Here is a 27,978-nt window from a genome sequence, read left to right on the forward strand (position 1 = left end):
GCAGGGACTGGGAGACTAGTCAGGATCGAGGGAAAGATGAACAGAGAAAAGTACACAGAGATCCTTGATGAAACCTGCTCCAGAGCGCTCAGGACCTCAGACTGGGGTGAAGGTTCACCTTCCAACATGTTCTTCAGTTGCCCAGTCAGAGCCCGGATTTGAACCTGATCCCAATCCCATCTCGTCTCCGACGAGACCTGAAAATAGCTGTGCAGCGACGCTCCCCATCCAACCTGACAGAGCTTCAGAGGATCTGCAGAGAAGAATGGAAGAAACTCCCCAAATACAGGTGTGCCAAGCTTGTAGCATCATACCCAAGAAGACTAGAGGCTGTAATCACTGTTAAAAAGGTGCTTCAACAAAGTACTGGGAAAAGGGTCTGAATACTTATGATCGTTTTTTTTTATCAGCAGAAATTTCGAAAGAGAACTGTTTTTGCGTTGTCATTATGGGTAATGTGTAGATTGCTAAGGGGAAAAAACGATTGAATCCATTTTAGAATAGGGCTCCGACGTAACAAAATGTGTGAAAAGTCAAGAGGTCTGAATACTTTCTGATTGCACTGTGGACACAATTCCTGGAAGCTGAAAATATCCCAGTTCTTCCATGGCCTTCATACTCAGACATGTCACCCATTGAGCATGTTTGGGATGCTCTGGATCAATGCGTACGATAACCTGTTCCAGCTCCTGTCAATATCAAGCAATGTCGCAAAGCCATTGAAGAGCAGTGAGACAACATTCCACAGGCCACAATCAACAACCTGATCAACGCTATGTGAAGGAGATGTGTCTCGCTGCATGAGGTAAATGATGGTCACACCAGATACTGACTGGTTTTCTGATCCACGCCCATACCGTTTTTCTACGGTAACCATGACAACCGATGCATATCTGTATTTCCAGTCATGTGGAATCCATGGATTAGGGCCTAATGAATTCATTTCAATTGATTTCCTTATATGAACTGTGTAACTCAGTCAAATTGTTACGTTGATATTTTTTGTTCAGAATATTATTTCAGTTTGTGAGTGTGATGAAGGGGGGTTAGATTTTATAAACAACAACACTGCAACGTTGATCTGAGCCTGGCTTTTGGAAAACAACAGGGAAGGACTTCTCGGCTCTCGTAGACACACTTCCTCCAACTTCACATCCACCATACAACTAAACCCCGCCCAACTTCACATCCACCATACAACTAACCCCGCCCAACTTCACATCCACCATACAACTAAACCCCGCCCAACTTCACATCCACCATACAACTAACCCCGCCCAACTTCACATCCACCATACAACTAACCCCGCCCAACTTCACATCCACCATACAACTAACCCCGCCCAACTTCACATCCAGCATACAACTAAACCCCGCCCAACTTCACATCCACCATACAACTAACCCCGCCCAACTTCAACTAACCCACATTACACTTGGCCCGCCCGACTTCACATCCACCATACAACTAACCCACATGATACTTGGCCCGCCCGACTTCACATCCACCATACAACTAACCCACATGATACTTGACCCGCCCGACTTCACATCCACCATACAACTAACCCACATTATACTTGGCCCGCCTGTTGGGGTGCTGGGCCAGAGAGAGACATATTGCTCAAATAGGATTTCCTAAATCATGTGGATCCCAGTATTTCTCTCTCCTTAGCTGATAAAGGTAAAGTCACTGCACAGAGAGCCACAGCGACAGAATCAGCTGTTTGTCCTACATTAACAACATACATCAAACTTATGTCCCACCAAGGCCCAGGCCAAGGGTGAAGAGGTGTGCTACGTCCCACCAAGGCCCAGGCCAAGGGTGAAGAGGTGTGCTACGTCCCACCAAGGCCCAGGCCAAGGGTGAAGAGGTGTGCTACGTCCCACCAAGGCCCAGGCCAAGGGTGAAGAGGTGTGCTACGTCCCACCAAGGCCCAGGCCAAGGGTGAAGAGGTGTGCTACGTCCCACCAAGGCCCAGGCCAAGGGTGAAGAGGTGTGCTACGTCCCACCAAGGCCCAGGGTGAAGAGGTGTGCTACGTCCCACCAAGGCCCAGGCCCAGGGTGAAGAGGTGTGGTACGTCCCACCAAGGCCAAGGGTGAAGAGGTGTGCTACGTCCCACCAAGGCCCAGGCCCAGGGTGAAGAGGTGTGCTACGTCCCACCAAGGCCCAGGCCCAGGGTGAAGAGGTGTGGTACGTCCCACCAAGGCCAAGGGTGAAGAGGTGTGGTACGTCCCACCAAGGCCAAGGGTGAAGAGGTGTGCTACGTCCCACCAAGGCCCAGGCCAAGGGTGAAGAGGTGTGTCAGGAAAATAGAACTACGTCATGTTTAAATAAACCTCAGTGTGAAAGGTCATCTACAACTGAGGCAATGTGGTCTGTGAGGAGCTCCTGGTCTGTGGTGAGCTCCCGGTCTGTGGCGAGCTCCCGGCCTGTGTGTGTTATTTGGGTCTGTGGCGTGATAGAGGAGAGGAAAGGAGAGCCAAACTTGGCACTGAGACTCTGGTGGAAGCTCTAGTCATCATTTATTCATGTTGGACAACCTGACAACTCTGACAACTCTGACAGTGACTCACAACCAGACTACTGCTGACTCAGGGAGGAGAGAGAGTAGCAGGACCCCGACTCACAACTAGACTACTGCTGACTCAGGGAGGGAAGAGAGTAGCAGGACCCTGACTCACAACTCGACTACTGCTGACTCAGGGAGGGGAAGAGAGTAGCAGGACCCTGACTCACAACTCGACTACTGCCGACTCAGGGAGGGGAGAGAGTAGTAGCAGTACTAAGTACATAATGATGATTAGTCATTCCAACTCAAGAGCAGACCAACTTATCACGTCTTCCGCTGGTCCCATTACTTCAGTATCTAGCTGTGAGTATGACTAATGATGCTATGATCTGATATGCAGGGAGTGACCTCACCTAGATGATTAGCGCTATAAAAAGAGACCGTTTGAGCTGGATCATTGGACTGGTAAATTCAGGGGTTATTCCAGATGATCGACATTTTCTCAGTTTCGATCTGACCCGTCCACCTGACCGTGAAAATAAAAAAAAGAGGGCTGTAGTCAGATGGTAATAAGAGCAGATACGAGACCAACCCGGCCTTCCTGTCTGACGTCACAGCTGAGGCAACCCAACCAGTCTGGCCAGCCGCTAGGTCTACGTGTAACAAAAGGCCTGTAGTATTCAGCAATACACCTGTTGAGTCAGAGCCACAACACACACACACACACAAGGAATCCTATAACACACAGGTTAATATGTTGAGGATAGATGGGGCTTTCTTTGGTCTCTTCTCGTTATGACACACAGGTTAATATGTTGAGGAAGACGGGGCTTTCTTTGGTCTCTTCCTGTTATGTCACACAGGTTAATATGTTGAGGATAGACGGGGCTTTCTTTGGTCTCTTCTCATTATGACACACAGGTTAATATGTTGAGGATAGACGGGGCTTTCTTTGGTCTCTTCCTGTTATGTCACACAGGTTAATATGTTGAGGATAGACGGGGCTTTCTTTGGTCTCTTCTCGTTATGACACAAAGGTTAATATGTTGAGGATAGACAGGGCTTTCTTTGGTCTCTTCTCGTTATGACAAACAGGTTAATATGTTGAGGATAGACAGGGCTTTCTTTGGTCTCTTCTCGTTATGACACACAGGTTAATATGTTGAGGATAGACAGGGCTTTCTTTGGTCTCTTCTCATTATGACACACAGGTTAATATGTTGAGGAAGGACTTGGCTCAACAGCTGTATAATATTTGCCAGATATTGACATAGGAGCCGGAACGATGACTGTCACAGTTGGAGGAGAGGTAACATTTTAATGGAGAGCACCTGTAGAGGTGCTGTGTGACATCACGACATTAACAAGGGGAGCCGGAGGTCCTCCTGACATGGTCCAGCCAGGGGAAGAGGCCAGGTCCATACACTGCCAGTGTAACTACGGTGCGTACCAGGACTAGAACTGGAAAAGTGTCAGTCGGGTCATTATTAGAGAACAATCAGCCAGGCCGTTATTGTCGGGTCATTATCTGATTTTACTAGTCCATCTTTATAGATTATAGATAGACTATAGTCTATCTATATGCTTTTCTCTGTAGGCTGATAGTCCCTCTACCCTCTGCTGTCCCTCTGCTATGCTAGCCGCCACTCACCGCCTGAGCCACGGGCCACTGCTGAGGAATGTCTAGCTGGGATCATCAGCAGCAGCAAGCTTAAACCTCTGACAGGATGTAATACATCACCATCCAGACAGACTGACAGGATGTAATACATCACCATCCAGACAGACAGACAGACAGGATGTAATACATCACCATCCAGACAGACAGACAGACAGGATGTAATACATCACCATCCAGACAGACAGACAGGATGTAATACATCACCATCCAGACAGACAGACAGGATGTAATACATCACCATCCAGACAGACAGACAGACAGACAGGATGTAATACATCACCATCCAGACAGACAGACAGACAGACAGACAGGATGTAATACATCACCATCCAGACAGACAGGATGTAATACATCACCATCCAGACAGACAGACAGACAGACAGGATGTAATACATCACCATCCAGACGGACAGACAGACAGGATGTAATACATCACCATCCAGACAGACTGACAGGATGTAATACATCACCATCCAGACAGACTGACAGGATGTAATACATCACCATCCAGACAGACAGACAGACAGACAGACAGGATGTAATACATCACCAGACAGACAGACAGACAGGATGCAATAAATCACCATCCAGACAGACAGACTGACAGGATGTAATACATCACCATCCAGACAGACAGACTGTGTAGCCGTTAGTAGCCGTTAGCGATGCTAATGATAGCCTAACCATCTTTGTGTAGCCGTTAGCGATGCTAATGATAGCCTAACCGTCTTTGGGTAGATAGAAAGGCATTTAAAAAGTAATTATGAAGTAGAAGACTATGCCTACCTGGCGGAATCAGGATTATTTGACTCAATCACAAGTGGGCTACAGAAACACTGCTAGCCAAACACAGCCATCCGGCCGGTGCACACCGCTAGCCAAACACAGCCATCCGGCCGGTGCACACCGCTAGCCAAACACAGCCATCCGGCCGGTGCACACCGCTAGCCAAACACAGCCTTCCGGCCGGTGCACACCGCTAGCCAAACACAGCCTTCCGGCCGGTGCACACCGCTAGCCAAACACAGCCATCCGGCCGGTGCACACCGCTAGCCAAACACAGCCTTCCGGCCGGTGCACACCGCTAGCCAAACACAGCCATCCGGCCGGTGCACACCGCTAGCCAAACACAGCCATCCGGCCGGTGCACACCGCTAGCCAAACACAGCCGTCCGGCCGGTGCACACCGCTAGCCAAACACAGCCGTCCGGCCGGTGCACACCGCTAGCCAAACACAGCCACCCGGCACACCGCTAGCCAAACACAGCCACCCGGCACACCGCTAGCCAAACACAGCCACCCGGCACACCGCTAGCCAAACACAGCCGTCCGGCCAGTGCACACCGGAATTTAAGGGTAACTACGCAAAAAATAAAAAAGTCAGATTTTTCACAAACCTCAAAAACGATCCCCTGATGTGGTTGCAACATTGGTGGGGTTATATCCTGCCTGGGGGTATCGTCGGATGGGGCCACAGTGTCTCCTGACCCCTCCCGTCTCAGCTTCCATTATTTATGCTGCAGTAGTTTATGTGTCGGGGGGCTAGGATCAGTCTGTTATATCTGGAGTACTTCTGTCTTATCCGGTGTCTTGTGTGAATTTAAGTATGCTCTCTCCAATTCTTTCTTTCTCTCTCTCTCTCTGAGGACCATGCCTCAGGACTACCTGGCATGATGACTCCTTGCTGTCCACAGTCCACCTGGCCGTGCTGCTGCTCCAGTTTCAACTGTTCTGCCTGCGGCTATGGAATCCTGACCTGTTCACCGGATGTGCTACCTGTCCCAGACCTGCTGTTTTCAACTCTCTAGAGAAAGCAGGAGAGGTAGAGACACTCTGAATGATCGGCTATGAAAAGCCAACTGACATTTACTCCTGAGGTGCTGACCTGTTGCACCCTCTACAACCACTGTGATTGTTATTATCTGACCCTGCTGGTCATCTATGAACATTTGAACATCTTGGGCATGTTCAGCAGGCAGTAGATAGGCAGCAGAGAGGGCTGCGCTCAGGCAGCAGAGAGGGCTGCGCTCAGGCAGCAGAGAGGGCTGCGCTCAGGCAGCAGAGAGGGCTGCGCTCAGGCAGCAGAGAGGGCTGCGCTCAGGCAGCAGGAAGGGCTGCGCTCAGGCAGCAGGAAGGGCTGCGCTCAGGCAGCAGGAAGGGCTGCGCTCAGGCAGCAGGAAGGGGCATTCCTTTACAGTCAAGTTGTGTGGCACTTCAAAACTTTCTCCAGAGAAGGTTGTGTTAGAAGGTTGTGTTAGAAGGTTGTGTTAAAAGGTTGTGTTAGAAGGTTGTGTTAGAAGGTTGTGTTAGAAGGTTGTGTTAGAAGGTTGTGTTAGAAGGTTGTGTTAAAAGCAGGAGATTTTGGCCAGCCATTTTGATATGAAAAAAATTCATGTAAAACCCCCAAAATATATAAAATAATTGGGACTATGACAGTCTGTTACAAATCAAGTCTGACAGTGCTTTTTATTTCAATCTGAAGACAGTTGGATGTGACTGAAATGCATCCATAAGGTATTGGGAAGTTCAGAAGATCAGCAGGCTACAATGTTGAATGATCTTCTGTGTAGAAAAGATGGTCTGATTTAGTTCCTGGTCTTATCCACTGTTCCAATGAGTCCTGCGTGGCTTGTGGGCATTGTAGAGGGACAAACATCTGTAGGAACAAAACAGAAACCTCTAAGCCAGCAGCATACCACCCTGCATACTACTGCTGGCTTGCTTCTGAAGCTAAGCAGGGTTGGTCCTGGTTGGTCCCTGGATGGGAGACCAGATGCTGCTGGAAGTGGTGTTGGAGGGCCAGTAGGAGGCACTCTTTCCTCTGGTCTAAACAATATCCCAATGCCCCAGGGCAGTGATTGGGGACACTGCCCTGTGTAGGGTGCTGTCTTTCGGATGGGACGTTAAACAAGTGTCGTGACTCTTGGAGGTCATTAAAGATCCCATGGCACTTATCGTAGGGGTGTTAACCCTGGTATCCTGACTCTCGGAGGTCATTAAAGATCCCATGGCACTTATCGTAGGGGTGTTAACCCTGGTATCCTGGCTAAATTCCCAATCTGGCCCTCAAACCATCATGGTCACCAAATAATCCCAAGTTTACAATTGGCTCATTCATCCCCCTCCTCTCCCCTGTAACTATTCCCCAGGTCGTTGCTGTAAATCGTTGCTCCAGTCAACTTACCCGGGTTTACGGAATTCAAGCTTCAGGGTGTGGATGGAGGTGTCCTCCCACCATGTTGAACAGAGAGAGCTTCAGGGTGTGGATGGAGGTGTCCTCCCACCATGTTGAACAGAGAGAGCGTCAGGGTATGGATGGAGGTGTCCTCCCACCATGTTGAACAGACAGAGCTTCAGGGTGTGGATGGAGGTGTCCTCCCACCATGTTGAACAGAGAGAGCTTCAGGAAGGAGGGGACAGGACGGGAGAGCAGCAGAGTACAGTGACGGCATTGTTCCTCTCCTGTCCACGCTGCACTGGGAGTCTAACTCACAAGCGACTGCTGCCTCTCTCTCGTCCTGTTTAGCGACAGTGTGTTCTGTGCGTGAGATTACGGCGGGCATATCTTTAGCGAGAGCCTCCCCGTTCAAGGACAGCGTGTGTGAGTACTGTACTGGGAACGGCTCTGATGCAATACACAGGAAACGAGTCCACATTCTTCCCACCTCAATCTGAGGGAGTGTGGACAGATTGTACAGCACATTGTTGTGTGTCAAATCAATCTTTATTATGCTGTGTAAACAGCAGGTGTAGACTAACAGTGAAATGCTTACATACGGGCCCTTTTCCCAACAACGCAGAGTGAAAAATAAATAAGTAATAGACAATAAATAAATACACAATGAGTAACGATAACATGGCTCTATACACAGAGTACCAGTACTGAGTCAATGATAACATGGCTCTATACACAGAGTACCAGTACTGAGTCAATGATAACATGGCTCTATACACAGAGTACTAGAACTGAGTCAATGATAACATGGCTCTATACACAGAGTACTAGAACTGAGTCAATGATAACATGGCTCTATACACAGAGTACTAGAACTGAGTCAATGATAACATGGCTCTATACACAGAGTACTAGAACTGAGTCAATGATAACATGGCTCTATACACAGAGTACTAGAACTGAGTCAATGATAACATGGCTCTATACACAGAGTACCAGTACTGAGTCAATGATAACATGGCTCTATACACAGAGTACTAGAACTGAGTCAATGATAACATGGCTCTATACACAGAGTACCAGTACTGAGTCAATGATAACATGGCTCTATACACAGAGTACCAGTACTGAGTCAATGATAACATGGCTCTATACACAGAGTACCAGTACTGAGTCAATGATAACATGGCTCTATACACAGAGTACCAGTACTTAGTCAATGATAACATGGCTCTATACACAGAGTACTAGAACTGAGTCAATGATAACATGGCTCTATACACAGAGTACCAGTACTGAGTCAATGATAACATGGCTCTATACACAGAGTACTAGAACTGAGTCAATGATAACATGGCTCTATACACAGAGTACCAGTACTTAGTCAATGATAACATGGCTCTATACACAGAGTACCAGTACTTAGTCAATGATAACATGGCTCTATACACAGAGTACCAGTAATGAGTCAATGATAACATGGCTCTATACACAGAGTACCAGTACTTAGTCAATGATAACATGGCTCTATACACAGAGTACTAGAACTGAGTCAATGATAACATGGCTCTATACACAGAGTACCAGTACTGAGTCAATGATAACATGGCTCTATACACAGAGTACCAGTACTTAGTCAATGATAACATGGCTCTATACACAGAGTACCAGTAATGAGTCAATGATAACATGGCTCTATACACAGAGTACCAGTACTTAGTCAATGATAACATGGCTCTATACACAGAGTACCAGTACTGAGTCAATGATAACATGGCTCTATACACAGAGTACTAGAACTGAGTCAATGATAACATGGCTCTATACACAGAGTACCAGTACTGAGTCAATGATAACATGGCTCTAAACACAGAGTACCAGTACTGAGTCAATGATAACATGGCTCTATACACAGAGTACTAGAACTGAGTTAATGATAACATGGCTCTATACACAGAGTACCAGTAATGAGTCAATGATAACATGGCTCTATACACAGAGTACCAGTACTTAGTCAATGATAACATGGCTCTATACACAGAGTACCAGTACTGAGTCAATGATAACATGGCTCTATACACAGAGTACCAGTACTGAGTCAATGATAACATGGCTCTATACACAGAGTACCAGTACTGAGTCAATGATAACATGGCTCTATACACAGAGTACCAGTACTGAGTCAAAGTGCAGGGGGAACAGTCTGACTTGGGTGACATTTAGGGCCTACCTCTGACATCGCCTGGTATAGAGGTCCTGGATGGCAGGGAGGTTGGACCAAGCGATCTACTAGGCCATACGTACTACCCTCTGTAGCAGCCTTGCGGTCGGATGCAAAGCAGTTGCCATAGTAGAGGTAGACCGATTAATCGGCATGGCTAATTAATTAGGGCGATTTCAAGTTTTCCTAACATATCGGTAATCTGCCGATTACATCGCAATCCACGAGGAGACTGCGTGGCAGGCTGTTACACGAGTACAGCAAGGAGCCACGGTAAGTTGCTAGTCAGCATTAAACTTATCTTATAAAAAACAATCTTCACATAATCACTAGTTAACTACACTAGTTAACCTAGTAATATCAACCATGTGTAGTTAAACTAGCTTGTCCTGCGAATCATAGCCTACAACGAATCATAGCCTACTTCAACTTGATGATTTAACAAAAGCCCATTTGCAAAAAAGCACAATCGTTGCAATAATGAATGTATTTAACCATAAACATCAATGCATTTCATAAAATCAATACACAAGTATATTTCTTTTTAAACCTGCAGATGTAGTTAAAAGAAATTCATGTTAGCAGGCAATATTAACTAGGGAAATTGTGTCACTTCTCTTGCGTTCAGTGTAAGCAGAGTCAGGGTATATGCAGCAGTTTGGGCCGCCTGGCTTGTTGCGAACTGTTGAAAGGCCATTTATTCCTAACAAAGACTGCAATTAATTTGCCAGAATTGTACATAATTATGACATAACATGTGTACAATGTAACAGTAATACTTAGACTTACACGGAACCAAAACCGTCTGCGAGCGCGCGCCATCGTGCTCCATCGTGCGCCATCGTGCTCCATCGTGCGCCATCGTGCGCCATCGCGCTCCATCGTGCGCCATCGTGCTCCATCGTGTGCCATCGCGCTCCATCATGCGCCAGCGTGCTCCAGCGTGCGCCATCGTGCTCCATCGTGCGCCATCGTGCTCCATCGTGCTCCAGCGTGTGCCATCGTGCTCCAGCGTGTGCCATCGTGCTCCATCGTGCATAAATGTATTTTGTCCCCACACACCAAACGCGATCACGACACGCAGGTTAAAATATCAAAACAAACTGAACCAACTATGTTAATTTGGGGACAGGTCGAAAAGCATTAAACATTTACGGTAATTTAGCTAGCTAGCTTGCACTTGCTAGCTAATTTGTCCTATTTAGATTTGTCCTATTTTGCTAGGTAATTTGTCCTGGGATATAAAACTGTCAACCGAATCGTTTCTAGTCATCTCTCCTCTTTCCAGGCATTTTCTTATTTGAATTTATATGGTGATTGGCATCAAAACCTTCATAGTATTACCACGACGACCGGCAACACAGTTATTCTTTCAATCACCCACGTGGGTATAACCAATGAGGAGATGGCACGTGGGTATCTGCTTCTATAAACCAATGAGGAGATGGGAGAGGCAGGACTTGCAGAGCGATCTGCGTCACAAATAGAACTGACTTCTATTTTAGCCCTTGGCAACGCAGACGCTCGTTGACATGCGCGTGCAGCGTGGGTGCAATAATTTAATAATATAGATTCCAAAATGTCTTTTGCAATGCTTGCGCACGCTGTGTAGTCAGGATACGGGTTTCCACCCGTTCTGTAAAATACCGGAACAGTTCCGTATTTCACTGACAGAATAAACGTTTTGTTTTTCGAAATTATCGTTTCCAATTCGACCATATTAATGACCATGTGTTTATTATATTGTATTTAAATATATGATTTGATATTTGATAGAGCAGTCTGACTGAGCGGTGGTAGGCAGCAGCAGGCTCGTAAGCATTCATTCAAACTTTACTGCGTTTTACCAGCAGCTCTTAGCAATGCTTGCTTCAAGCCTATCAACTCCCGAGATTAGGCTGGCAATACTAAAGTGCCTATAAGAACATCCAATAGTCAAAGGTATATGAAATACAAATGGTATAGAGAGAAATAGTCCTATAAATACTATATTAACTACAACCTAAAGCCTCTTACCTGGGAATATTGAAGTCTCATGTTAAAAGGAACCACCAGCTTTCATATGTTCTCATGTTCTGAGCAAGGAACTGAAACGTTACCTTTGGTTTATTTCCATTTACGACTTGTCAATTTATGAAATTGTCTTTTGTTTGGAGAGCCTGTCAATGCACCCGATTAGAAGCAGACGTAGGCTGCACACAAACGTGGCCATTTGGTGATGTCATAGTATTTCTGACGGTCTTAAACTCACCACCACTAATGAACTGTAAGGGAGCTTCTCAAAGTACATTCTCTCTTCACGTCTAGTCTGTTTATCATCGTTCTCAATGGATTTGTAAAATATTTCCAGCTCGGTGCCTTTCGATAACCACCGAGCCTCTGGATGAAAGGGAAAAATGCAATGCTCTGTCTGATCCAGTGGAAAACGTCATGAAATATCGGATTACTTCTTATCCCCTTGATCAAATACAGATGTGTCTGTCTGGAGCTCACTGGCATGGGTAACTCTGAGGGCCCAGAATAGTTGATACAATGTTGGAAGCACTGAGTCTGGACTGTGTCATGTTATCTCCTCTCTCATACTGACTCTAGTCTGTCCTGCTGAACCATCTCCTCTCTCATACTGACTCTAGTCTGTCCTGAGGAACCACTGGGAGGCTGGGCTGAGTTGTGGCTCTGTGAATGACATCGTCACCGGTGAAGGAGACCTGACTGTGGCTCTGTGAATGACATCGTCACCGGTGAACGAGACCTGACTGTGGCTCTGTGAATGACATCGTCACCGGTGAACGAGACCTGACTGTGGCTCTGTGAATGATATCGTCACCGGTGAAGGAGACCTGACTGTGGCTCTGTGAATGACATCGTCACCGGTGAACGAGACCTGACTGTGGCTCTGTGAATGACATCGTCACCGGTGAACGAGACCTGACTGTGGCTCTGTGAATGACATCGTCACCGGTGAACGAGACCTGACTGTGGCTCTGTGAATGATATCGTCACCGGTGAAGGAGACCTGACTGTGGCTCTGTGAATGACATCGTCACCGGTGAACGAGACCTGACTGTGGCTCTGTGAATGACATCGTCACCGGTGAACGAGACCTGACTGTGGCTCTGTGAATGACATAGTCACCGGTGAACGAGACCTGACTGTGGCTCTGTGAATGACATCGTCACCAGTGAACGAGACCTGACTGTGGCTCTGTGAATGACATCGTCACCGGTGAACGAGACCTGACTGTGGCTCTGTGAATGACATCGTCACCGGTGAACGAGACCTGACTGTGGCTCTGTGAATGACATCGTCACCGGTGAACGAGACCTGACTGTGGCTCTGTGAATGACATCGTCACCGGTGAACGAGACCTGACTGTGGTCCTGTGAATGACATCGTCACCGGTGAACGAGACCCGACTGTGGCTCTGTGAATGACATTGTCACCAGTGAACATTGTCACCAGGAGGTTTTTTATCAACACAATAAGATAAGTCCTAAAAGGAAGAGAAACAGCAGTCCCATGAAAATCAGCCAACTCAAACACTCCTATTGAATATGCATTCACCTGTATTGTGGAGAGACCTAGGTTACATCTTGATTTACCCAGTTTATCAATAGAGATTTACCCTTCAAATAAATGGACTACCATTATGTTATGTAGTTTGACTGGTAAAAACTAAGTGAAACGGATTGGATGCTTGTATAATTTATTCATTAACTCCGACATGGCCATCTCTGAAAAAATTTTGTGACGTAAAACCCAAATTATAACAGTACGTTATTTGTTTTTATCTTGATCTCTGACTCCCTCTAGTCATTGGTGTGTCTTAATTATTTCATCAAACAGTGGGCTTAAAGCATCAGACACACTCAGTGAATAAGGAGTTAATCTGATAAAACACCCAGGTTGTGTCTATATGGAAAGAGTTTAAAAAAGAACTGAAGACTCTCGGTCAACCCATTATTTTTCGGGGGGGGGGGGGGGGGGTAGCTACTGCACTGCCTTTATCTGACAGAACATGTCTGCCTGCTTACCTGCCCGCCCGCCCGCCCGCTTACCTGCCCGCCTGCCTCCCCGCCCGCTTACCTGCCCGCCTCCCTACCTGCCCGCCCGTCTCCCCGCCTGCCTACCTGCCCGCCTGTCCGCTTACCCGCCTCCCCGCCCGCCTACCTGCCCGCCTGTTTACCCACCTGCCTGCTTACCTGCCTACCTGCCCGCCTACCTGTCTGTAACAGTTATTTAACATACACCATGGTCAGTACCTATAGCCAGAGCAGAGCACAGGCTAAGTCCAGGTGGAGAGGAGAGAAGCAGCCTTCCTGCCCAGAGAACCATGACTCAGCTAAAGCAGCAGTTCTCATGACCATCACAGAGAGAGGGGCAGAGAGGAGAGGTGGAGAGGAGAGGGGCAGAGAGGAGAGGGGCAGAGAGGAGAGGTGGAGAGGAGAGGGGCAGAGAGGAGAGGGGCAGAGAGGAGAGGGGCAGAGAGGAGAGGGGCAGAGAGGAGAGGGGCAGAGAGGAGAGGGGCAGAGAGGAGAGGAGCAGAGAGGAGAGGTGCAGAGAGGAGAGGTGCAGAGAGGAGAGGTGCAGAGAGGAGAGGAGCAGAGAGGGGAGGGGCAGAGAGGAGAGGAGCAGAGAGGGGAGGAGAGGGGCAGAGAGGAGAGGGGCAGAGAGGAGAGGGGCAGAGAGGAGAGGGGCAGAGAGGAGAGGAGCAGAGAGGAGAGGAGCAGGGCAGAGAGGAGCGGGGCAGAGAGGAGAGGGGCAGAGAGGAGAGGGGCAGAGAGGAGAGGGGCAGAGAGGAGAGGGGCAGAGAGGAGAGGGGCAGAGAGGAGAGGAGCAGAGAGGAGAGGAGCAGAGAGGAGAGGAGCAGAGAGGAGAGGAGCAGAGAGGAGCAGAGGGGAGAGGAGCAGAGAGGGGAGGAGAGGGGCAGAGAGGAGAGGAGCAGAGAGGAGAGGGGCAGAGAGGAGAGGGGCAGAGAGGAGAGGGGCAGAGAGGAGAGGGGCAGAGAGGAGAGGGGCAGAGAGGAGAGGGGCAGAGAGGAGAGGAGCAGAGAGGAAAGGAGAGGTGGAGAGGGGCAGAAAGGAGAGGGGCAGAGAGGAGAGGAGCAGAGGGGGGAGGAGCAGAGGGGAGAGGAGCAGAGAGGAGAGGTGGAGAGGGGCAGAGAGGAGAGGAGCAGAGAGGAGAGGAGCAGAGAGGAGAGGAGCAGAGAGGGGAAGAGAGGAGAGGGGCAGAGAGGAGAGGGGCAGAGAGGAGAGGGGCAGAGAGGAGAGGGGCAGAGAGGAGAGGGGCAGAGAGGAGAGGTGGAGGGGCAGAGAGAAGAGGTGGAGAGAGGAGAAGAGGAGAAGGGCAGAGAGGAGAGGGGCAGAGAGGAGAGGAGCAGAGGGGGGAGGAGCAGAGGGGGGAGGAGCAGAGAGGAGAGGTGGAGAGGGGCAGAGAGGAGAGGAGCAGAGAGGGGCAGAGAGGAGAGGAGAAGAGAGGAGCAGAGAGGAGAGGAGAAGAGAGGAGCAGAGAGGAGAGGGGCAGAGAGGAGAGGAGCAGAGAGGAGAGGAGCAGAGAGGAGAGGAGCAGAGACCAGGTGGAGAGGAGCAGAGAGGAGAGGAGCAGAGAGGGGCAGAGAGGAGCAGAGAGGGGCAGAGAGGAGCAGAGAGGGGCAGAGAGGGGCAGAGAGGAGAGGAGCAGAGGAGAGGAGCAGAGAGGAGAGGAGCAGAGAGGAGCAGAGAGGAGAGGTGGAGAGAGGAGAGGTGGAGAGGAACATAGAGGAGAGGAGCAGAGAGGAGAGGAGGATAGGAGCAGAGACCAGGTGGAGAGATGTGGAAAAAGCAGGGGTGATCACAGTGTCATATTAGAGACAGAGATTAAGTTCACAACAAGAACATATAATCTGACAGGGGACTGTGTGTTTCAGCAGGAGAAAACAAGGTCCCAGTTGTAAAGGAGAACAACCGAGCATCATTTTGAATTAGGGATGTCACGATACCTCTATCGTGCCAAGGAAAACAAAACATGAAGCAGACTGAATTTCCTGAGGGGAAACAGTCCTAATGCTGTCAACCAGAATCACATGTTTATTTTCCTACAACAGACAATATTTTACATCCAGTAGATGTTAATGACGCAAGAGTTCAGTCTGCTTTGTGTTTTCCTTGTTGCCATGGAAATACCAGGTATCGTACTCTCCCTCTAGTGGTATGGTGACGACCCTGTTCTGAACACAGCGCGAGGACAAAATGCTATATCGTCACCTCATAACCGGACAACCGCTGCAGTTACCAGGGAACAAGAGCCACGGCAACATGCACACTTCGTGGTAACGTCAGCGGAGGCACCACCAACAGGGCAGATAAGACCAGGGTGACACGTAACACACATACAACCTGTTCAATGGTTAGCCTATTTTTATTTTTTTTAAAGTACGTATAGCCAATCAGGTATGAGGGACTACCTTAACCCCTTTGTGACCTACACAGGGTAAAGTACGAGATGAAAGTCATTCCAAACAATAAATGTACACATACTACAATGAATTCATCCCTATCAGTCCTTGAGCTTGGAGCTGATAAGAGAGAGAGGCCTACTGGGGGGGGGGGGGGGGGTTGTTCAGTTCAGTACAGTGGAGGATGAAAAGGATCCTCAAGAAAGGTTCTACAGCTGCACCATCGAGAGCTGGGTGCAGCGGGGAGGTTGCATCCTGGTACGGAAACTGCTCGGCATCCGACCGCAAGGCGCTACAGAGGGTAGAGGTCGACCAATTAATTAGGGGCGATTTAACAATTGGAAATCGGTATATTTGGGCGCCGAATTCCGATTATTTAACCAGGCAAGTCAGTTAAGAACACATTCTTATTTTCAATGACAGCCTAGGAACAGTGGGTTAACTGCCTTTTTCAGGGGTAGAACGACAGATTTGTACCTTGTCAGCTCGGGGATTCGAACTTGCAACCTTTCGGTTACTAGTCCAACACTCTAACCACTAGGCTACCCTGCCGCCCCAGTTAACTAGTCCAACGCTCTAACCACTTGCCTCTCATTGCACTCCACGAGTAGCCTGCCTGTTACGCGAATGCAGTAGAAGCCAAGGTAAATTGCTAGCTAGCATTAAACTTCTTATAAAAAACAATCAATCATAATCACTAGTTATAACTACTAATCGAGTTTAGCAGGCAATATTAACCAGGTGAATGTGTCATTTCTCTTGCGTTCATTGCACACAGAGTCAGGGTATATGCAACAGTTTGGGCAGCCTGGCTCATTGCGAAACTAATTTGCCAGAATTTTACGTAATTATGACATAATATTGAAGGTTGTGCAATGTAACAGGAATATTTAGACTGATGGATGCCACCCGTTAGATAAAATACCCAACGGTTCCGTATTTCACTGAAATAATAAACGTCTTGTTTTCGAAATGATAGTTTCCGGATTCTACCATATTAAAGACCAAAGGCTCGTATTTCTGTGTGTTATTATGTTATAATTAAGTCTGATTTGATAGAGCAGTCTGACTGAGCAGCAGCAGGCCTGTAATCATTCATGCAAACAGCTCTTTGCAAGCACAGCGTTGGTTATGACTTCAAGCCCATCAGCCTAATGGCTGGTGTAACCAATGTGAAATGGCTAGCTAGTTAGCTGGGTGTGCGCTAACACTGTTTCAAACGTCACTCGCTTTTAGACTTGGAGTAGTTATTCCCCTTGCAGAGGGGAGCGATGGGTAAAGCTGCTTCGAGGGTGGCTGTTGTCGATGTGTTCCTGGTTCGAGCCCAGGTAGGAGCGAGGAGAGGGACGGAAGCTATACTGTTACACTGGCAATACTATAGTGCCTATAAGAACATCCAATAGTCAAAGGTTATTGAAATAAATGGTATAGAGAGAAATAGTCCTATAAATACTATATTAACTACAACCTAAAACCTCTTACCTTGGAATATGGAAGTCTCATGTTAAAAGGAACCACCAGCTTTCATATGTTCTCATGTTCTGAGCAAGGAGCTTTCTACATGGCACATATTGCACTTTTACTTCTCCAACACTTTGTTGTTGCTTTATTTAAACCAAATTGAACAGGTTTCATTATTTATTTGAGGATAAATTGCTTTGATTTGTTTTATATCAAGTTAATATAGAATAGGCTCCGCCCAGTCCCAGCAGCACAGTGTGTGTTAGGCTCCGCCCCGTCTTAGGCTCCGCCCAGACCCAGCAGCACAGTGTGTGTTAGGCTCCGCCCCGTCTTAGGCTCCGCCCAGTCCCAGCAGCACAGTGTGTTAGGCTCCGCCCCGTCTTAGGCTCCACCCACTCCAGCAGCACAGAGAGTCTTCCTTCTTTCCCTAATCTCTAGCTGCGAGTCTGTCAGAGGGAAAAATGAAGAGATCCTACCCCCTCCCCCCGACCGGGCCTCATGACCTGCTCTAGGAACTAGTCATCATCCAATCAGGAGACAGAGGATCAGGTGTTCCAAAGAGGTCGAGCTGATCTCTGAATTCTAGTCGATACGAATACAGGACAGTCCTCTCCAAAATGATGCAATTGTTCTGTATTGAACAAGCTGGAGACAGATGTCCTTGTTGATCGACTGTGCTCTGAGAAGTGCCCATTAGTGTGGATCACGTGTTCCATTTCTCACCATTCTAGAAGGATCTGTGTATGACCACAGTAAGACATGCACATACAGGGACAGAAGAACCTCAAATTAGTTCTGTGATTTCAGAAGACCTATTTTGGGCTAGTTGTGCTGAAAAACGGGGTCATATGACCATTCCCCACTGGTTAGGGCCGGGACGTTACTATCGTTGGCAAGGAAATAAAACACAAAGTGGATTTAACTTCTTCAGGAAGACAGTCCTAACGTTGGAAACAAACATCATGTTGTCACCCAGAGTCACGTAGTTTTTAAGCTACATCACACCATATTTGACAAACAGCAGGATTTTAAAGAAAGGTCTGTCTGCTAGGCGGTATGTGTTTTTACATGGGAAAAAAATATTGTGACACTGGTATCGTCACAGCCCCTCGTCCAATATTCCCTGTTCTACGTCTCCCCCCTCGTCCAATATTCCCTGTTCTACGTCTCCCCCCCTCGTCAAATAGTCTCTGTTCTACGTCTCCCCCCCTCGTCAAATATTCTCTGTTCTACGTCTCCCCCCCTCGTCAAATATTCTCTGTTCTATGACTCTCCCCCTCGTCAAATATTCTCTGTTCTACGACTCCCCCCCTCGTCAAATATTCCCTGTTCTACGACTCCCCCCCTCGTCAAATATTCTCTGTTCTACGACTCCCCCCCCCTCGTCAAATATTCTCTGTTCTACGACTCCCCCCCCTCGTCAAATATTCTCTGTTCTACAACTCCCCCCCTCGTCAAATATTCTGTTCTACGTCTCCCCCCCCCTCGTCAAATATTCTGTTCTACGTCTCCCAACCCCCTCGTCAAATATTCTGTTCTACGTCTCCCCCCTTGTCCAATATTCACACAGGACAGTCGATAGAGAAACAGACGAGAGAGAGAGAGGCTGTAGGATTTAGTCCCAATTTATCCTCAACAGTTAAATGGATTGCTAGCCTCGTGTGTTGAACTGGAAAAGGTGGTTTTGTATATTTCCCTAATAATGCACACATTTCCCAATTAACAGAACAGCCCTAATGATGGTTATGACTTAATAATTAAGTGATCAGTTTGCATGTTTATCAGACTGTAAGCTAATAATGTTACCAGCCCCGTGGAGAACCAAACGCATGTCGTCTTCAACCACAGTCAAACCACCTGGAGAAGGGACACGTATGGGGGATGAGACAGATACTGAATTACACTGTAAAAAGCTCATCTTATGATCTTCCCTCTGCTCATTATATCAGAGCACAGACCCATTTAATACTGATGGGACCTCCGGAGATCAGGACACTGATCAACCTTTCCACATGACCAACCTGAAAGGAAACAAGCTCGTCGGGAACGAGCATATTGGAGTGAACAAATAAAGGACACATTTCTGAACGAGGAAACATAGACCGACACGGATGAGCCGTACTATCTGTCAGTCTAGAACTGACACTGTAAATGCACACAGTAGTCCAGACAGTAGCTCATATCCCACTGTAAATGCACACAGTAGTCCAGACAGTAGCTCATATCCCACTGTAAATGCACACAGTAGTCCAGACAGTAGCTCATATCCCACTGTAAATGCACACAGTAGTCCAGACAGTAGCTCATATCCCACTGTAAATGCACACAGTAGTCCAGACAGTAGCTCATATCCCACTGTAAATGCACACAGTAGTCCAGACAGTAGCTCATATCCCACTGTAAATGCACACAGTAGTCCAGACAGTAGCTCATATCCCACTGTAAATGCACACAGTAGTCCAGACAGTAGCTCATATCCCACTGTAAATGCACACAGTAGTCCAGACAGTAGCTCATATCCCACTGTAAATGCACACAGTAGTCCAGACAGTAGCTCATATCCCACTGTAAATGCACACAGTAGTCCAGACAGTAGCTCATATCCCACTGTAAATGCACACAGTAGTCCAGACAGTAGCTCATATCCCACTGTAAATGCACACAGTAGTCCAGACAGTAGCTCATATCCCACTGTAAATGCACACAGTAGTCCAGACAGTAGCTCATATCCCACTGTAAATGCACACAGTAGTCCAGACAGTAGCTCATATCCCACTGTAAATGCACACAGTAGTCCAGACAGTAGCTCATATCCCACTGTAGATCTTAGTAAGTGGGTAACTTGTCTACATACACCTTTGATATCACCAGTATCCGCTGTACCCACGAAAAAGCAGAATATTCCTCATTTAAGTTCATATGGGTTCAAATGGGTTCATATGGGTTCATATGGGTTCATATGGGTTCAAATGAATAGTACAGGTTTTCCCAAAACTTCTGCCCCCCCCCGACCCCCGACCCCCGACCCCAATTTTGATCTCTGAAAAATGATCACGAACCCAAACATTGGGGCTACGGCAGTGAAGTGTTTCTTCATTCTAACAGTATTTCTGATTGGATTCTCAACTCACCGTCATATACTAAAGACAGTCAATTGTAAATTAGTCTGACCATTTCTCTTAATGCATGTCACGTCAGAGCTTCTCAAAGTCAAGGGGGGGGGGGGGAACAACGACAGTGTGAGCACCTCGCCTCTCTCCTGTCACGTCCAAACCTGGATCGATATTTTGTTTTTAATGCAGGCGAGAGCACGGAATCAGACGCCATGAGTTTTAAATGCTTGGAGGGAGATCTTCCCAGTCAGAATAAGATGTCACAGTATCCCATCTAAGATCAGCATATCCCAGACATCTTAGTTTGGGATATGAGTTTCAAATAACCGGGACACAAGCTTTCCCGAATGGGGTTTATTGTAAAAACGGGATATGATGTTTATTATACAGAATACTCGACTGTCCCTGAACAGGATATTGGTGTGCATCTAAACGTTGTCACTGATCAGTCACGTGGATGAACGGTGGCCAGGAAAAGCCCTCCACAGATCGAACACAGAACACACAGAGCAACCCAGCAGCAGTTTAGTCTCTCTCTCCACACACCTAAGTCCCTAATTGTTTAGTCTCTCTCTCCACACACCTAAGTCCCTAATTGTTTAGTCTCTCTCTCCACACACCTAAGTCCCTAATTGTTTAGTCTCTCTCTCCACACACCTAAGTCCCTAATTGTTTAGTCTCTCTCTCCACACACCTAAGTCCCTAATTGTTTAGTCTCTCTCTCCACACACCTAAGTCCCAAATTGTTTAGTCTCTCTCTCCACACACCTAAGTCCCTAATTGTTTAGTCTCTCTCTCCACACACCTAAGTCCCTAATTGTTTAGTCTCTCTCTCCACACACCTAAGTCCCAAATTGTTTAGTCTCTCTCTCCACACACCTAAGTCCCAAATTGTTTAGTCTCTCTCTCCACACACCTAAGTCCCTAATTGTTTAGTCTCTCTCTCCACACACCTAAGTCCCTAATTGTTTAGTCTCTCTCTCCACACACCTAAGTCCCAAATTGTTTAGTCTCTCTCTCCACACACCTAAGTCCCAAATTGTTTAGTCTCTCTCTCCACACACCTAAGTCCCTAATTGTTTAGTCTCTCTCTCCACACACCTAAGTCCCTAATTGTTTAGTCTCTCTCTCCACACACCTAAGTCCCAAATAGTTTAGTCTCTCTCTCCACACACCTAAGTCCCTAATTGTTTAGTCTCTCTCTCCACACACCTAAGTCCCTAATTGTTTAGTCTCTCTCTCCACACACCTAAGTCCCTAATTGTTTAGTCTCTCTCTCCACACACCTAAGTCCCAAATTGTTTAGTCTCTCTCTCCACACACCTAAGTCCCTAATTGTTTAGTCTCTCTCTCCACACACCTAAGTCCCTAATTGTTTAGTCTCTCTCTCCACACACCTAAGTCCCTAATTGTTTAGTCTCTCTCTCCACACACCTAAGTCCCTAATTGTTTAGTCTCTCTCTCCACACACCTAAGTCCCTAATTGTTTAGTCTCTCTCTCCACACACCTAAGTCCCTAATTGTTTAGTCTCTCTCTCCACACACCTAAGTCCCTAATTGTTTAGTCTCTCTCTCCACACACCTAAGTCCCTAATTGTTTAGTCTCTCTCTCCACACACCTAAGTCCCTAATTGTTTAGTCTCTCTCTCCACACACCTAAGTCCCTAATTGTTTAGTCTCTCTCTCCACACACCTAAGTCCCTAATTGTTTAGTCTCTCTCTCCACACACCTAAGTCCCAAATTGTTTAGTCTCTCTCTCCACACACCTAAGTCCCAAATTGTTTAGTCTCTCTCTCCACACACCTAAGTCCCAAATTGTTTAGTCTCTCTCTCCACACACCTAAGTCCCTAATTGTTTTAATATATTTTTATTTATATACCTAGGCATGTCAGTTAAAGAACAAATTCTTATTTACAATGAAGGCCTGCGGCGGGCTAAACCCGGACGGCCTGCGGCGGGCTAAACCCGGACGGCCTGCGGCGGGCTAAACCCGGACGGCCTGCCGCGGGCTAAACCCGGACGGCCTGCCGCGGGCTAAACCCGGACGGCCTGCCGCGGGCTAAACCCGGACGGCCTGCCGCGGGCTAAACCCGGACGGCCTACCGCGGGCTAAACCCGGACGGCCTACCGCGGGCTAAACCCGGACGGCCTACCGCGGGCTAAACCCGGACGGCCTGCCGCGGGCTAAACCCGGACGGCCTACCGCGGGCTAAACCCGGACGGCCTGCCGCGGGCTAAACCCGGACGGCGTACCGCGGGCTAAACCCGGACGGCCTGCCGCGGGCTAAACCCGGACGGCGTACCGCGGGCTAAACCCGGACGGCCTACCGCGGGCTAAACCCGGACGGCCTACCGCGGGCTAAACCCGGACGGCCTGCCGCGGGCTAAACCCGGACGGCCTGCCGCGGGCTAAACCCGGACGGCCTGCCGCGGGCTAAACCCGGACGGCCTGCCGCGGGCTAAACCCGGACGGCCTACCGCGGGCTAAACCCGGACGGCCTACCGCGGGCTAAACCCCGATTGTACGCCGCCCTATTGGACTCGCAATCACGGCCGGATTCGAAAACCAGGGACTGTAGTGACGCCTCTAGCACTGAGATGCAGTGCCTTAGACCGCTGAGCCACTCGGGAGCCCAATGGCTCAGGGCCTGGCCAAAAGTAGTGCACTAAATAGGGAATCATGTGCCGTTTGGAACAGCCATAGACTGAGTCCCGCTCCTCTGTCATACTGCTGCCTGTCAGAACCAAGGCTTTGGTACAAAGAATTAACACACATTCATTCTCCTGAGGCTGAACAGATATCAGCTCAACACCTGCTCAAAGAGCAGAGTTTGTCATTGCTCTGAACAAGAAAAGCCAAATAGAGAGAGCCAGGAGAGCAGAGGGCCTCACTGCTAACTAGAGCATCACACTGACCAATGAAACAAACTGGTCGTTTTAAGTAGCACCAAAAAGAGAGAGCAGGGAGAGAAGAGGGCCTCACTGCTAACTAGAGCATCACAGTGACCAAACCGGTTGATCATTTCCTTCCCCTCAACGGCAATCCACAAACCAATCAATAACCTAAGTTTAGTTTTCTAATGGGTAATCAAATGGCATCAGAGTAACAAGCTTCAATAGATCTGTTTGGGGTGACCGTTGAATCACTTCATAGCAGGTGTAGCTGAGCGGTTAAGACTGTTTGGCCCTTGAACAAGGCACTAAATTGTTCCTGTGAAGATAAGAGCATGTGCTAAATTACTCAAATGTAAACAATAAGGAACGGCTAACATTCCACTCCTGTCTTTGGCAAATGACAGAAGTGGAATATGAGCTAAAAAGACTGGTTAACAGTCTCTGGAAAAGGCAGTGTACCTATCAGACGAGGGAAAAGGCGGTGTACCTATCAGTCTAGGGAAAAGGCGGTGTACCTATCAGTCTAGGGAAAAGGCAGTGTACCTATCAGACGAGGGAAAAGGCAGTGTACCTATCAGTCTAGGGAAAAGGCGGTGTACCTATCAGACGAGGGAAAAGGCAGTGTACCTATCAGACGAGGGAAAAGGCAGTGTACCTGTCAGACGAGGGAAAAGGCGGTGTACCTATCAGACGAGGGAAAAGGCGGTGTACCTATCAGACGAGGGAAAAGGCGGTGTACCTATCAGACGAGGGAAAAGGCAGTGTACCTATCAGTCTAGGGAAAAGGCAGTGTACCTATCAGACGAGGGAAAAGGCAGTGTACCTATCAGACGAGGGAAAAGGCAGTGTACCTATCAGACGAGGGAAAAGGCAGTGTACCTATCAGACGAGGGAAAAGGCAGTGTACCTATCAGACGAGGGAAAAGGCAGTGTACCTATCAGACGAGGGAAAAGGCAGTGTACCTATCAGACGAGGGAAAAGGCAGTGTACCTATCAGACGAGGGAAAAGGCAGTGTACCTATCAGACGAGGGAAAAGGCAGTGTACCTATCAGACGAGGGAAAAGGCAGTGTACCTATCAGACGAGGGAAAAGGCAGTGTACCTATCAGACTAGGAAAAAGGCAGTGTACCTATCAGACGAGGAAAAAGGCGGTGTCTATCAGTCTAGGGAAAAGGCGGTGTCTATCAGTCTAGGGAAAAGGCGGTGTCTATCAGTCTAGGGAAAAGGCGGTGTCTATCAGTCTAGGGAAAAGGCGGTGTCTATCAGTCTAGGGAAAAGGCGGTGTCTATCAGTCTAGGGAAAAGGCGGTGTCTATCAGACTAGGGAAAAGGCAGTGTACCTATCAGTCTAGGGAAAAGACTGTATCAGACTAGGGAAAAGGCAGTGTACTTATCAGTCTAGGGAAAAGACGGTGTCTATCAGTCTAGGAAAAGGGCAGTGTACCTATCAGACTAGGAAAAAGGCGGTGTTCCTCTCAGTCTAGGGAAAAGGCGGTGTACCTATCAGTCTAGGGAAAAGGCAGTGTACCTATCAGACTAGGGAAAAGGCAGTGTACTTATCAGACTAGGGAAAAGGCAGTGTACTTATCAGACTAGGGAAAAGGTGGTTGCTACTAGCAAGACTTCTGGTGTAAGTCATGCAGATACACCACCATCACAAACCTAAATCTCTGTGGGAAATGTTTCAGGGAGAGGTGTGTGAGAGTCAGGAGATGGATAGAGGTGTTGTGGCCGTGTCAGTCGGATCACATTCTTCGCTATTGTATTTGACGGGAATACCACTGAGAATCTCAATGAGGACAGATTTTTTAATCATTCAATTTAACAGGAGCTGTTGGAATTGCAACACAGAATCTATGTGACGATGACTAATTGAGAAATTACACATGTCAGGCAACTTGTTGAGTTTCACTCTCTGCCCGCCCTGCCAACCCTACCTGGCTTCGAGGCAGGTTAGTGTCATGATCATCATGGAGTTGGAAAATCAGAATCTGAGTAGTCAGTTCCTACACATGAGTGGAAATGTAAGGTGACATCTGCGTAAACTTGCCGGATTTCATGTCAGAACAAGGTCTTTACTCACACATTCAGTTTCATCCTAAGAATGATCATTCTTACATATTTGACAATCAAAGTTTTTTTTAAAAAGACAACCCAAAAAAGGAAGGATCCTGGCCATGTATCATGTTAAGGAGGGCTAACAGAACTAGGTTAAAGCAGAACCACAACCATGAAGAACAGACAGCCATGGTTGTAAAACAGACTTCAAGCATGTTAGCTAGTTGTCTAGCTAGTTAGTTCATTGAGAGAGTTAACAGTAACCAACTAACTAAATAGTTAACGTTAAGTCGCCACTGGCTTTGGAGACTTAACGTTACGCAGTAAGGAAGTGGGGTTTTCAGTCCATATGTTACGCATTTCACATTTAAAAACTACCTCGTTAGCTATCTAGTTATCTCTACTAGATATCATTTAAATCAAATGGTATATTAGTCTAACGATGTGAATCCACCTACTAGTGATAACGTTAGCGATATTCAGTAGCCAACTAGCTAGCGCTGTCAACCCAGTAGCAAAGTTAGCTAGCTGGTTAGCTAGCAGCTAGCCGTCAAAAATACCCCAAAACAAAACACTTAAGAACCTGTTTAAAATGTCTTATTCACTGGTAAACATAATTTTTTAATGTATTTATAGCTCGTTGACTGTATGCTCATATAGTGTATTAGTTTCAGCTACAGTACAGTTCTTTCGGGTCTTAATGTTGTCAGCTAGCTAGCTAGTTAGCATTGGCTGGATAGCCAACGTCGAGAGCTGTGCAAACACCACAGCTAAAACATTTTTTATTTATTAAATGACAAACATTAATTAGAATTTGTTTTAAAATAGCTAACTTGTCACCTTACCTGTGACCAGCGACCCGATCCAGAAGTCAGTCAAATTTGATCACCTTTTTATCTTTCTTTCTCTCAGCTGGTCGATATAAATGTAAATTCCAGGTGAAGTGTTTATTGGAAATGAAGCCTATCCTGCTAAAGACTTTCACCATACGGGTCGGCTATGTCATAAACTATTCAAAGTTCTGTTTATAGGTTGAAAATGGTAGCCATCTTGGTCAGGGAGAAATTCATAACATAAAAGTTTATTAAGGTTGAAAAAAAATTTTTTTTCACTCTCTGTGCTATCTACTCGGATTCCACAGTGCTCTCGTTTACCAGAGAGCAGAATAACTCGTAGAGCTCCACGGTGGAGGCGTCATAATACCCATCAAACATAGCGGTCAAACAAGGAAATGGTTCCAATCATTTTTCCCCATTGGGATTTTTTTTAGAAACACTTAAAATAAGATCTGTATTTAGTGTAGGCTGGGTGACGTTTTGACATAACATGTAAATCTGTCTTGGACAAGGTGACTTTTATCAATATAGTCAGCTCTATTTACTCTTAGATTCAAGCGTGCTAATTAATTAACATTAAAGGCAAATATACTGATAAAAGTCACCTTGTCCTAGAGTGATTTACACGGTTATCACAACATCTCAAAGCCCATATTTTAAGTGTTTCTAAAATGCCCAATGGGGAAAAAATGAATGGTGGAAAAACAATTGGGACCATTTCCCTGTTTGACTGCTAGGTTTTATGGGTATTATGACTCATACTGTGAGAACTCTATTAGTTTCACCTGCCTCTCCCTGAATCCCTGATTCAACCACCCCTGGTAACTTACCGCCCCTGTCCTTATCTATGCTTTTGTTCTTCTTCGAGGTTTATGGGCAGACGACACTCATAAGGTGCATTTTGTCACCACCTACTGTACGAGGTAGTGAAAAATACCACCAAAACAAAACATGTTTTGGATGAACAAATTCATACTAATTATTCATACTAATTACCAAAAACACTAACCAAATTCACGCTACTATCCTAAAAACGAACAAAAAACTGTTCTCCTTCAGTCGGATTTAAATGTCTATTCAGATCCCAACACAGGCTCCGGAACCTGGGAGGGGGGGAACCTCTTCATTCAGTACTCGCTGTAACATTTCGGCTGTAAAGTCCTGGAGATCCAGAAATCTTTTGTTGCCGCCTTTACAATGATGTCAAGCATCTTAGATGTTTTATTAGTTTGACGAGTGCAATTTATTACTCGCTATAAAACGCAACATTGTCCACCATCTCCACTGCTAGTGTGTTGGGGTCCATGGCATTCAGTGCAGACTGTGGGACCTCCACTACCATCTCTACTCTCCACTGCTAGCGTGTTGGGATCCATGGCATTCAGTGCAGACTGTGGGACCTCCACTACCATCTCTACTCTCCACTGCTAGTGTGTTGGGATCCATGGCATTCAGTGCAGACTGTGGGACCTCCACTACCATCTCTACTCTCCACTGCTAGTGTGTTGGGATCCATGGCATTCAGTGCAGACTGTGGGACCTCCACTACCATCTCTACTCTCCACTGCTAGTGTGTTGGGATCCATGG

The 27,978-nt window shown here is 47.2% G+C and overlaps 1 protein-coding gene across 2 annotated transcripts in view; it reads right to left on the minus strand.

The window, feature by feature from the left end:
- The window catches only part of LOC116374726 (protein numb homolog), a 113,907-nt gene extending 87,188 nt beyond the window's left edge, over positions 1 to 26,719 (minus strand). For both annotated transcript variants that reach the window (XM_031829374.1, XM_031829373.1), the window contains exon 1: positions 26,400 to 26,719. The gene's annotated coding sequence lies outside the window, so the exon portion shown is untranslated. The remainder of the gene's footprint in view (positions 1 to 26,399) is intronic.
- Between the last annotated feature and the right edge of the window lie 1,259 nt (positions 26,720 to 27,978).

Source organism: Oncorhynchus kisutch, linkage group LG7 (assembly GCF_002021735.2).
Source record: "Oncorhynchus kisutch isolate 150728-3 linkage group LG7, Okis_V2, whole genome shotgun sequence".
NCBI classification, from domain to species: Eukaryota; Metazoa; Chordata; class Actinopteri; order Salmoniformes; family Salmonidae; genus Oncorhynchus; species Oncorhynchus kisutch.